At 39.2% G+C, this 12,928-nt stretch overlaps 1 protein-coding gene across 1 annotated transcript in view; it reads left to right on the top strand.

The window, feature by feature from the left end:
- The window catches only part of Vrk2 (VRK serine/threonine kinase 2), a 100,112-nt gene that overhangs the window by 56,536 nt on the left and 30,648 nt on the right, over window positions 1-12,928 (top strand). The gene's annotated exons all lie outside the window — the stretch shown is intronic.

Genomic DNA, 12,928 nt, shown 5'->3' with positions numbered 1-12,928 from the left:
GCAGCCTCTGTGAATGCTGCTTCAGTCTCTGAATTCATAAGAGCTTTGCTCACGTTGATTTGGAAGGCCTTGTGTTCCTTGTGTCCCCCATCTCCTCTGGTTTTTATACTCTTTCTACTTCCTCTTTGGCAGGCTTCTCTGATCTCTGAGTGGAGGGATTTGATGGAAACATCCCATTTAGTACTGAAAGTTCCAAGATCTCTCACTTTCTATACACTGTCTTGTGGCAGGTATCTATAGTTTTTTTTCCCATTTGCTATAAGAGGAAACTTCTCTGGTGATGGCAGTCAAGACACTGGTTTATGGGTATAGCTGAATATCATTAGAAGCTATTTTATCACTACTTTTAAAAAATTTTAAGATCAGTAGTATTTGATTTTACTCTAGGTTCCTGGGCTGTGTAGTCTCTGGTTCTTGGTTACCCAGATAGTGTTTGGTATGGGTTCCATTTCATGGAGTGTTTCATTAAGTCAAACTAGATATTGGTTGGTTACCCTTATAAGCTTTTTGTCACCATTGCACTAACATAATTGCAGGTAGGGCATTATTGTAAATCAAAGGTTTAGTTGCTGACTTTGTGTTTACATTTCTCTTTTGATAATGTGCTGACTTATCTTCCTCTACCAAGGACACTAGGACATAGGGTTGAAGACTGTATGTAGGCATGAACTCGAATTCTCTATGCTCAATGAGTTGTGTTGGTTCCAGCAATAGGGCTTTAGAGGGAGTTTTGGCAACAGTCTGGATTGTTCTGGGATTTGAATGGAACCTGTTTGGCCAACAACTCAATTAGATATAACCCATTTCCAGTACTGGCAGTTTCATTTGGTGATGAGAGATAGCTAATTGAGATTCTATCTACCCTGTTATTTGATGATTTCATTTAGCTCATCTTGATATATGTATATATTTTAGGAAGTTTCTACTGTATTAGGTTTCCATGCTGTACCTCAAATGGCCCTTAATTTTAGCTGTCTCTTCCATATTTTGTCCATCAACCCTCTCTCCTCTGCCTATTTGATCCTCCCATTCTAGGTCCCCATCCATCCATAATTATTCTCTATTTCTGAAGGAACCGTACAGTTGTGCATTGTTCATTTTCCATGAGTTTGTAGAGTTTCTGCAATTTGTGATGTTGAATACCAACTTTAAAGCATGGTGGTCTGGTAAGATATAGGGACTATTCCAATTTTTTTGTATCTGTTGAGATTTGTTATGTTGCCTAGTATGTGGTCGATTTTAGAGAAGGTTCCATGTGGTGCTGAGAAGAAGGTATATTCTTTTGTGCTTGGATGGAATATTCTATAGATGTCTGTTAAATTCAATTGGGAGATAACTTCAGTTAGTTCTTTTGTTTCTTTGTTAAGTGTCTGTCTGATGGTTCTATCTAGTGGTAAGAGTGGCGTGTTGCAGTCTCCTACTATGAATATATGAGATTTTATGTGAGCTTTGAGTCTTAGTAGTGTTTCTTTTACAAATGTGGATACCTTTGTATTTGGGGCATTGATATTCAGAATTGAGACTTTGTACTGATGGATTTCTCCTGTGATGAATATAAAATGACCTTCTTTATCTCTTTTGATTGATTTTGAAGTCTAGCTTTTTAGATGTTAGGATAGATACACCTGCTTGCTTATTGGGTCCATTTGATTGGAAGATCTTTTCCCAACCTTTTACCCTGAGGTAATGTCTGTCTTTGAAGCTTAGATGTGTTTCTTGTATGCAGCAGAAGGATGGATTCTGTCTTCGTATCCATTCTGTTAGCCTGTGTATTTTCATATTGAGGGAAAGCAAGGACCATTGATTGTTAATTCTTGTTTGTTTTAGGTTTGTTGTTGGTGGTGGTATTGTGAATATATTTGCCCTGCTTTATCCTTTGGGTTCTGGTGAAGTGTGATAATTTATTGCCTTTGACTTTGTGATCATAGTTAAGTTGATTGGTTTGGAGTTTTCCTGCCAGAATTTTATGTAGGGCTGGATTTGTAGATACGTACTGTGAAAATTTGGCTTTGTCATTGAATATCTTGTTTTCTTCCTCTATAATGATTGAAATTTTGCTGGGTATAGTAGCTTGGGTTGGCATCCGTGGACTCTTAGTACTTGTAGAACATCCATCCAGGACCTTCTGGCCTTGAGGGTTTCCATGGATAAGTCAGGTGTAATTTTGATAGGTCTACCTTTAGATGTTACCTGGCTTTTTTTTCCTTCACTGTTCTTAATATTCTTTCTTTATTCTGTATGTTAGGTATCTTGATTATTATGGGTCAAGGGGTCTTTTTCTTTGGTCCAATCTATTTGGTGTTCGGTATGCTTTTTGTACATTCATAGGCATGTGCTTCTTCAAATTGGGAAAGTTTTCTTCAATGATTTTGTTGAATATGTTTTCTGCACTTTTGAACTGGGCTTCTTCACCTTTTTCTGTGCCTATTCTTCTTAGGTTTGGTCTTTTCACAGTGTCCCACATTTCCTGGATGTTTTGTGTTAAGGATTTCTTGAATTTAATATTTTCTTTGGTCGATGAATCTATTTCCCCTAGTTCATCTTCAGTGCCTGAGATTTTCTCTTCCATCGCTTGTATTCTGTTGGTTATGCTTGCATCTGTAGTTTCAGATGGTTTGCCCAGTCTTTCTATTTCCAGCATTCCCTCAGTTTGTGTTTTCTTTAATTGTCACTATTTCAATTTTCAAGTCTTGTACTCTTTTCTTCATCTGTTTGTTTTTTCTTGGTGTTCCTTACTTTCTTTAAGAGATTTGTTATTTCTTCCTATTTTTTGCTTGTTTTTCCTTCCATCTCTTTAAGTGATTTTCTCATATTGTCTTTGAGGTCCTCTATCATTTTTATGAAGTTATTTTTTTAAGTCATTCTCTTCTGCTTCATCTGCTTTTGTATGTTCAGGTGTAGTTGTTGTAGAGTCCCTAGATTCTTGTGGTGTCATGATTGTCTTTCTATTGTTGGGTGTTTTCTTTTATTGCCATCTTCCTATAGCTTCTTCCTGTTGGTACAGGTCAAGTCTCTCTCCCTTTACTCTACTCTCCTGGTGGGTGTAGGTGGATTACGAGTTCCATGTCTGTAACTCTGGATGGTCCAAGGTCTCTAGGACAGCTCTCCTCTGGCAGAGGCCCATCAATATATTCAAAGATTAGGCAGGCAGGGACTCAGGGTGGTCCAGATTGGATAGCCGGTTCTAGTGTGCTCAGAGGAGATCCAGGAAATTCTCTGGCAGTGGAGGGGTTGTTGGATCCACACTCTGGTCCAGTGCTCAACCAGAGCAGTAGAGCAGTGGGCCCTGTAGGGCTGAAAGACTTAATCTAGCAAAGAAATGAAATGAAGCCCAAATAATTGGAATGCTGGATGGAATTTGCCAACCACCAGCCATGAGATAGCAGTATACCAAGAATTCACACTGCCCCTCCTTTCTGTAACCTTTCCATAAGTCAGCAGGTGGTAAATTGTGTCCTTAAGAAACAAAGAGATAGCTGCACCTCTGGTTTGCCCAGACTTCCCAAGGCCCTAAGGTCTGTTGACCCTAACAGTGAGACCATCTGGCCTCAATGGGTCAGGTACTTAATGGACAGAGGGTCACATGCCCTCCCTAAGCTTGTGGATTTTGCCTTTAAAAGCACCTGTGCCGGGGGATGGGGCTTCTCTTAGCGTGTGTGCTGAGGGAGCCTGTTTGTGCAAACGATTCCTGTTCATTAAATCCTCTTGTGTGTTGCAGCAACTAGACTGGACATTGAGTTCTTGGGGGTACCAACAAAAACTGGGAGACTCCTCATTCTGAGGGTCTTACAGGCAGAGGGTGGCTTTTGTTTCTTTTTAAGGGCAGGGTAGTACTCCATTTTGTAAATGTAGCACTTTGTATTTATCCATTCTTTTGTTGAAGGATATTTAGGTTGTTTCTGATTTCTTGCTATTATGAATAGCTCAGCAATAAACATGGTTTCTTTGTGGTAGAATAAAGTATCCTTTGTATATATTTCTAGGTGGTGTAATGGTTTGAATGAGAATGTCCCCATATGCTGAAAGATTTCATTCTTGGTTATTTGCAAGTGGCACTGTTTGAAAAAGGATAGGAGATATGGCCTTGTTTGAGAAAGTGGGTTACTGGAAGTAGACTTTGAGGTCAGGGTTTCTCTGTGTAGCTCTGGCTGTCCTAGAACTCATTCTTTAGACCAGGCAGACCTCAACCTCACAAAGATCTGCTTGCCACTGCCTTGCTAATGCTAGGATTAAAGGTGTATACTATCATACCCTGCTGGCTTTGAGGTTTTGAAAATTCCAAGCCAGGCTCAGTGTCTTTCTCTTCCTGCTGCCTGTGAATCTGAATGTATAACTTTCAGCTACTTATCTAGCACTATGTCTGTTTACTGCTCCCTTCATAGAGACAATGGACCAAACCTCTGAAACTATAAGGACCAATTAAATGCTTTCTTTTATAAGAGTTGCTGTGGTCATGGTGTCTCCTAATAGAAATAAACACTCATTAAGACAAATGGTATCGCTGGATATTTGTGGTAGATCAATTTCCATCTTTTTGAGGAGCTACCTTGCTGTTTTCCATAGTGGCTGTACAAGTTTACCCTCCCACCGGCATTGGATGAGTATTTCTTTTATTTTACATCCTTGCGAGCATGAGCTGTAACTTGTTTTCTTATCTTAGCCATCCTGACAGGTGTAACATGATTTTCAAGTTTCAATGTAGTTTTGTTTACATATCCCTTGTGTCTAGGGATGTTGAGCATTTAAGTGTTTCTCAGCCATTTGTGTTTCCTCTTTTGAGAACTTTCTGTTTAGATCTGTACCCCATTTTAAAAATTGTGTTATTTGTTTTCCTGATATCTAGTTTCTTGAGTTTTTTGTTTATCTTAGATATTATCCCTCTATCAGATGGGTAGTTGGTCTAAATTACAGTGTCCTTTGATGTGCAATTTTTCTCAGTTTCATGAGCTCTCCTTTATTAATGGCTGATCTTAGAGTCTGAACTAGTGGTGTTTTGTCTGAAAGTCTTTTCCTGTGACAATGAGGACAAAGCTGTTCCCTATTTTCTCTTCTCTCAAACTATGTCTATCTTATTTTATGTTGAGGTGTTTGATCCATTTGTAGTTGAGTTTTGTGCAGTTTGTTGTTTATGGATCTATTTGGAGTTTTCCAAATGCAGGCATCTAGTTTCACCAGTACCATTTGTTGAAGATGCTGTCTTTTTTTCCAGTGTGTATTTCTGTTCTCTTTGTCAAAAATCAGGTACCCATAGGTGTGTGGATTTATATATTCTTCTTTGATTTGAATCCATTGATCAACATATCTGTTTTTGTGCCAAAACCATGATGGTTTTATTACTGCAGCTTTGCAGTACAGCTTGAAATCAGGGATGGTGATACCTCTAATAGTTCTTTTATTACTCAGGTTAGCCATTCTAAATTTGTTTGTTTTTGTTGTTTGGGCTTTTGGAAGTAAGTGTGTGTGTGTGTGTGTGTGTGTGTTTGATTTTCCACATAAATTTTAAAGTTGTCCTTTTATGATCTGTGAAGAATTATGTTGGAAATTTGATGATATTGCATTGAATCTGTAGTTTATTTTTGGTAAGATGGCCCTCTTTATTATGTTAATTTTATGCATCGATGAATATGGGATGATCCTTGACTAGACTTTCTGACAGTATGCTATCCAAACTGGACAAGAAGCACACAAAAGAAAGTGACTCCTGAATTTTACCAAGACAAGAGAGGACAATCCTTCAAAACTGTGTTTTACAGAAAATTTTCTTAGATATTCTAGGACTGTAGGCTGAAGCAAGGTTCTTCAGTCAGCCAGTTGTCTCTGTCATTTCTTTATTTTGGAAGTTGTTTGCTTCTGTTTACTCAGGAAATATATCCTTTTTGAGTCTTTGGTGCTTAAGATTACTTAACAAATTCAGAAAAGAAACTCACAAAAGAGGTGTAAAGTATGTAAAATTGAGAGACACAAAAAGAGTTTTTTGTTGGTAATGCAAGTTAAGATAGAAAGTGAATTATGTACAACAGTTTGGATTTACCAAAATAAGATAGATAATGGAATATTTTCTCTCAATTTGGCAAATGTAATTCTTACCTGTATATACTTGTATATAGTTATGGTACTTACTGGATATGTTACTTAATATGTTAGCTAAAGCCTTCACTTTTTATTTATACAAAAAGGAGGAAATGTGTGATATTTTGATTCATAAAAAAAGCTTGCTTGGAGTCAGAGGGTGGAGTTATCCACTCTGATTGTAGATGTTTGGAACACTGTAGACAAGGAGGAGATGGGAAGTGGTAAGGCAGGGCTGAGACAGGATCTGAGGCCTTTTGAATGGAGTAATGGAAGAGGTAGGAGGCAACTGAGGACTGCTCCTTTTTTCCGGTTCTTACCCCAGTATTTGACTACTGATAGTTTATTGATAAAGATCATTTAGATTAATGCCTCCTGAGGTCCTTCCATCTTCTGATATCATTTTCAATTTCTTTCTTCAGTGTCCTGCAGTTTTTATTTTACTAGTCTTTGTTTATTTGATTTCATAATTTGTGTTATTTTAACGTATCATGAAAGGCGTTGTTTCTTTCTCAGTCTGTTTGTCAATTGTATATAGATGGGCCTTTTTTTTTATTTTTTTTTCATGACATCTCTATTGGTGAGAGTGGGGTACTGAAGTCTCCTAGTATGAACATGTAAAGGTCAATATGTGATTTGAGCTGTAATAGTGTTTTTGGTTTTTGTTTACAACTTGGGTGCATAGATATTAATTATTACAATGGCATCCTGGATTTTTTTCCCTTTGGTTATGATTAGTTTTGGATTGAAGTCTATATGTTAGAATATAAAATCAGCTTGCTTTATAACCCATTTACTTGGAATATTTTCTTCCATCCTTTTACCCCAAAAAGATAATATCTTTGATGTTAAGGTTTGTCTGTTGATTGCAGCAGAAGGACAGATCCTGGCTTCATATCTATTCTCTTAGTCTGTGTCTTTTTATTGATAATTTAGATCATTGATATTGACAGATATCAATGGCCAATGATTATTGATTCCTGTTATAATGTTGTTGTGGTAGTGGTGGTAGTGTGTGTTTCCCTTCGTTTGATTTTGCTGGCCTTGGTTATTTATTCACTGTGTTTTCTTAGAAGTAACTAAGAAGTTAACTTCTTGCTTGGAGTTTTCTTTCTACCACCTCTATAGGGTGGGATTTTTAGGTAGATAATGCTTAAATTTGTTTTTATCATGTAATGCCTCATTTTGTCCATCTATGGTGATTTTAAATTTGCCTGGATGTGATAATCTGGGCCTGTAGCTGTGGTCTGTTATAGTCTGTTGGACATCTGTCTAGTTTCTTCTGTGCTTCCTAGCCTCTATGGTTAACTAGTGGCTAGTTCAACACTCTGATCTTCAGACAGACTTGTTTTTTAAAGCACAAACAAAATATCACCACAAGCAACCATAGATGAAACATCTGAAACTGAGAGACAAAACCTGTGTGTCCTTTAAATCTGTCTGTTTTTAAGTTGTTTTGTGAGCTATATGGTCATAATACAGATGAAACTGACTAGCAGATCTACAAGTATGGTTTCAGAAACTACTGGTCTGTAACTAGACATTTGCAACAGGTTATGAAATATCTACTGTTGTAAGTAGGCAAACCAGTGATGTGTTTCATTGACAGATAAACTTCTAACAGGTGGCACAAGGCATGGGGTATATTCAGCATTCAATAAATAAATGATAAGTAAGCAGTGAGAAATATGTATCTTCAGGCACATACAGCTGGTTTTAGTATGATGGAATATATTAATAAAGTTTAATTTTTTTTTAAATTTCCTATTGGGAGAGATCTAGCCACTGTACCCAAGACTTTTTACTATTTCTCATAGCAATCATGAGTGTTTTCTTTATTTAAAAATTTTATTACATTTATAGATTTGTTTGTTCATTTATTTGGTGTGAGGAATGTGTCACAACATTCATGTGTAGGTCAGAGGACAACTTGTGGGAGTCATTTCTCTCCTTCCATCATGTGGGTCCTGGGAATCAAACTCAGATCATAAAGCTTATTGGCAAGTATCTTAACTCACTGAGCCATCTAACCGGGCCTGTGCATGTTTTTTACAGAGAGAACTCTGTCAGTATGTTTGCAAAGAGAGACAGGAGGAATTGCTTTGGATGGAATGTATCCCATCTAAAACAGATGATGATCCATCCCTAATGTATGAGAGTGAGACCTCAGGTGAAACTAGGGGTCAAAGTAATATAAAGCCATTAGGGAGATCCCTATCCCAGCATGCTTGTACCTTATACAGAAGAGGAGACTCTGGAAAAAGACATGCATAGAGTGAAGCTGATGTGAAGACATAGAGATACCCATGTACAGGGCAAGGAACCTCCGACTCACCAGCACTGAGGAGATGGCTGAGGGATAGTTATCTTCCATAGCCCTCAGGAGTAGTCTGTAGAAACTAGTTTTTATGATTTCCGTGAGGATAACAAAAGACCTCCTGCTTTACTTTGCTCCATGAATGTTCCTATTTATGAAATGTGGCATGAGTTCTGGTTAGATGTTATTTGCCAAGTACTTATTCTGTACGGGATGCTGCCCTAAGACTTTGGTGTTGCATCATGTCATCCCCTCGGTACCACTCTGAAGGAGATGCTGTCCTTCCTTCTTGAATGATAAAACAAAGTTCAAAGAAGCATGATAACTTGATTCGAGCACTGGTAGGCTTAGGAGGGGTGGCTGCTCTCAGATGGATGGAGTCTGATCCCAGAGCCCATGTTCTCCGATGTGCATCCTTGAGTTCTCTGAACTGAATGCTGCATTTTCTTTGGAGGGAGTGTAGCTCATCAGTACTCAAGGTTTCTCATTGCTTGAAGATTCACCCCTCACAGAAAGAGCATCCTGTGTTTTTTCCATAGCTATAGCACTCACTCAGCCCTATCCTGATGACAGATTCCCAAGCTGAATGGATGGAGGTGTCCATTACTGATTGGCTAGTTTACTTCTGATACAGAAGTGGTTATTTTCTTTTCAAACCTCTTCTTCCTCCCACCCCACCCAGTTCATTGACACCCTTCTCCTGTGCAGATTCAGCGTTCCTCCTGGCTCCTCCCTTGAATGACCACAACTTCTGGCCTTCTCTCTGTTCTTCTCCTTGTCCTACTGTCTTTTGCTTACACTTCCTGCTTCTCCTTTCCTCTTCCCACACTGTTAATGCTCCTAATGCTGCTGCTTCTAGAGCCTTTCCACGGCCTGTGTTGCTGCCTCTTAGAGCAGCCTTCAAAGTCCCCTGAAAATACAGCATGCCTTTGGCCTTGTTGCTTCTCCTGACCTGTTTGCTGTGTGCATACAGTGACCCAGCCCCTCCCCTGTTTCCTTCCTGTGTTGTTTCTTTGTTTCCATCTCTGGGACTTTTTGATATATTCCAAGGCCCACCTTAAATGCTGCTTCTTTTTCTGAGTCTGTGGGATGGACCAGGCTTCTCTTGATCAGAAACTTCACAGGCTGATTATTGTGGTCAGAGCAGATATCTCCAGATCTCTAGAAATGCCATGCTCTTTCTCTTCCTTCTGTATGCAGCCAGTGGGAAACACACAGCTTCTGCTCAGATGGAGGAAGTTGGGATCTCAGCTTCCCTAGTCACTGGAAATTTATTTTGCACAGAGCCTCTAACTTCATTCATCCCATTTTCCAATTCTCCAAAAAAAGGCCTTAAAACAACTTCCTTTTCTGGAAATTTGAATGATTTGACTAGTGCAAGCCCTGGCCTTTCTCACTTAGTAAGGACCCAATAAATCAGCATTTTTATTTTAAGCTTATGATCCCCAGTAACTTATTTTGACCCCTGATCTGTTGAAAGTAATTTGGTCCATTCAGTCTGTGTGCTGCCAGGTCAAGTCTAGCAACAGGCTATAGAGTAGGACATAAAGTGTGTGTGTCCAGTTTATCCTGGCTTCTCTCCTGGACTGTCCAACTTCAAATATAAATAAAAGACAAATGGTTTTTCTACATTGTTAAAGTCAAACCCACATGAACACATGTGAACCCTAATAAATTGCCTTGTGGTTTAAGGGATCTCCCATGACAGGGTGGGATTTGCTGGGAAGAATGAATGTGGGTCAGCCTTTGATAGGAGTAGAGCATAGGAGCTCTGTGGGGGAGGAAAGCATGTCCTGTGCCAACTGCCTTAGGAGAGTCACCACAGATTCTCTGTAATCACCTATGGTTTCACCCACCAAACTATAGAAAATGAGAGCAGTTGAAAGTCTGAGAGTGTCAGGTGGCTGAGGAGACCGGAAGTGAAGTCTGAACAGCATAGAGCTGAGAGACACGGTGTAGAGGCCACAGAGGTCATGCAACAGAGGAAGCTGAGTTTTGAGATGGGCTTGCTCCATCTAGGAAATCTGTGATTTTTATGGTTATGCAAAGGAGAATTTCATTTCAGTCATGAATGAAGGCTATGACTTACTGACCTGTCAAATCAGGCTCTCAGGATGGCAGATGCTGACACAGGATTGAGGAGATGAAGTATATGGGGGATGTGAAATGTGGCCCTGATGGGAAAATGAAAGGGAGTGAGCAGACTGGATGGAATGCTTTCTGAGAGTCACATCCATGTGATATGTGTGGAAAGAGCAGCACCAGAGCTGCCCATCAGAGATGACAGAAATGATGCCATACTTCTCCATGGTTAATCATGGGAGGAGACTGGGGTTGGATTACCAACTGCCTGACAAGTCCACCTGACCCAGTTGGGGCCTTTCAGCTTTCTGGAGGCTTTAACCTTACTCACTCTTTAGGAGCAGGAACTTTGTTTGCTCTTTTGTTTTGTTTTTATAATTTTTATTTTTTGAGCTTGCCCCTCAGTGACTACCACACTCGTCCCCCAGTGACTAGCGCAGTCTTCCCCCAATGATGAGCACACTGCCTTTCTCCAGTGACTAGCACAGCCTTCCCCCAGTGACTAGCACAGTCTTCCCCCAGTGACTAGCACAGTCTTCCCCCAGTGACTACCACAGTCTTCCCCCAGTGACTAGCACAGTCTTTCACCAGTGACTACCACAGTCTTCTCCTCAGTGACTACCTCAGTTTTTCCCTGGTGACTAGCATACAGTCTTCCCCCAGTGACTAGCATACCATCTTCCCCCTCAGTGGCTAGCACAGCATCTTTCTCTTAGTAGGTGTTCAGTACTCATAAAAGCTATAGAAAATTACAGGCTAAAGTAATTGGTAAAATTCCAAACAAGAATGCATTTTAAAAGGTATGTGTGAAAGTAGGATTTTTGGATAGAGTCTTGCTCATTTTGCTGAGTCTTATTCTATGTTCAATGCCTTCTTATGCTAATTTGGTTCCTTCCCCTGACTCTATTAAGTCTCCAGAAACATTGCTGATGGCCATGCTGCTTGAGACTGTGACCTTGCATGATTTAAATCACTTAGGTCTGAAATGTTCATTCACTAAAATTTGGTTAATGTGTCTCTTTACTGAACTATTCACTTCTGTCTTTGTATTAAGGGTGAACATGTACCCTTCATATTCTGAGCACACTCTTGTGGCTCAGAGCTCAATGATATAATGATAGTCAAAGCAGCCAGAGAGTCTGACTGTTTATTGTATATAGGAGAAAGTGAAACTCTATGTCCTTCCCTATCCTCTTTGAGATTCAGACTTTCTCCAGTGTCTCTCTCTTCTGGAGCAGTTTGGCCAGTCTTTGCTGAGGTTCCAGAAGTTAACTCCCTGTGAAGTTTGGAAATCTTTGTGCAGGGTAATAGTTTAAGAAGCATAAGCACTTTTAGCCTGTGGCTTGTACTGTGGCCTCTTCCCAGTTTTTTCTTCAGATACCTATTACAGTCATCTTGAATGATGTGTCCTTTATCAATCTAACATGACTGTGAAAGTGATAGTACATGCTAGCTAAGAACTGCTCTGGGATCCTGGCTCTCTTTTTATGACTCGTTTGACTTCAAGGTTCATATAAATAGAAAGGACATCATTACCTACCTGTGGGATTTCTTACTGTCTTGGGTCAGTGACTGAGCAAGGCATAGTGCATGGTGTCACTCCTTAAAGAGTTAGCTCTTATTTGTTGAGCTAGTATTATATGTGAAAAGCTTCTTGATATTTTACAAAAATAGCAAATATATATGGTGTATTAAAATAAAGCTGTTTGCTGATCATCGGTGTTGCATCCTTCAGGAATCTACTTTGCAAATGAGGTATATTTAGTTCTTGAAACAAAGGCAAGAGTGCATGATACATAGCGAAGGCAAGAACTGATTGCTCACCTGATCCAAAGCACCTGACTACTCAGAATCTAGAGATCAGTTACTCAAAGGTGGGATATAGAGAGAAAACTCAGAAACACATGTTTTCAATCACTCAGCAAATTTGTTGTCAAATAGTTGAAGAAAATTGTGTGTCTTATGTTTAGAAATTCCAAATATCTTCTATTTGAGAGATCCTAAAATGTAACATTTAAGACACTAATATCTAAATACTAAATTTTCTTTCAATAGGTTTTATATTTTTAAATCCAGGTTAGGATACTCTATTGTCATGAAGCTACATTTTGAAACATTGCCTAAATCCTTAAATTTTAAAGAAATATATATGAAGTAATATGTTTTTAAGTTGAAACTGCACTCATTTGTGAGGCATGGTATGTGGGTATGGTAAAGTGTACTTGAGACCTGTGGAATATTCTCCATCTCCATGTCACAGAAACACGTCCTCAAAACAGTTCTCCATTTGGGGTGTACTCTGCTTTTAAACAGTTTCCCCCTCTCAAATAATCTGAGGAATGTTCGTGAATTACTCCCTGATTCTAACAGTTCCAGTTTCTACTTGGAGTACCTGCTTAGAGTAAGAGTGGCTTCCATTGATGGCGATGAGGATGATCTGGGTCACTGTGAAAGTCATCC

This window comes from Phodopus roborovskii, unplaced genomic scaffold (assembly GCF_943737965.1).
Source record: "Phodopus roborovskii unplaced genomic scaffold, PHOROB, whole genome shotgun sequence".
Taxonomy (NCBI): domain Eukaryota; kingdom Metazoa; phylum Chordata; class Mammalia; order Rodentia; family Cricetidae; genus Phodopus; species Phodopus roborovskii.
Note: the sequence above shows the minus strand (reverse complement) of the source record. Positions and strands in the feature narration are given on the sequence as shown.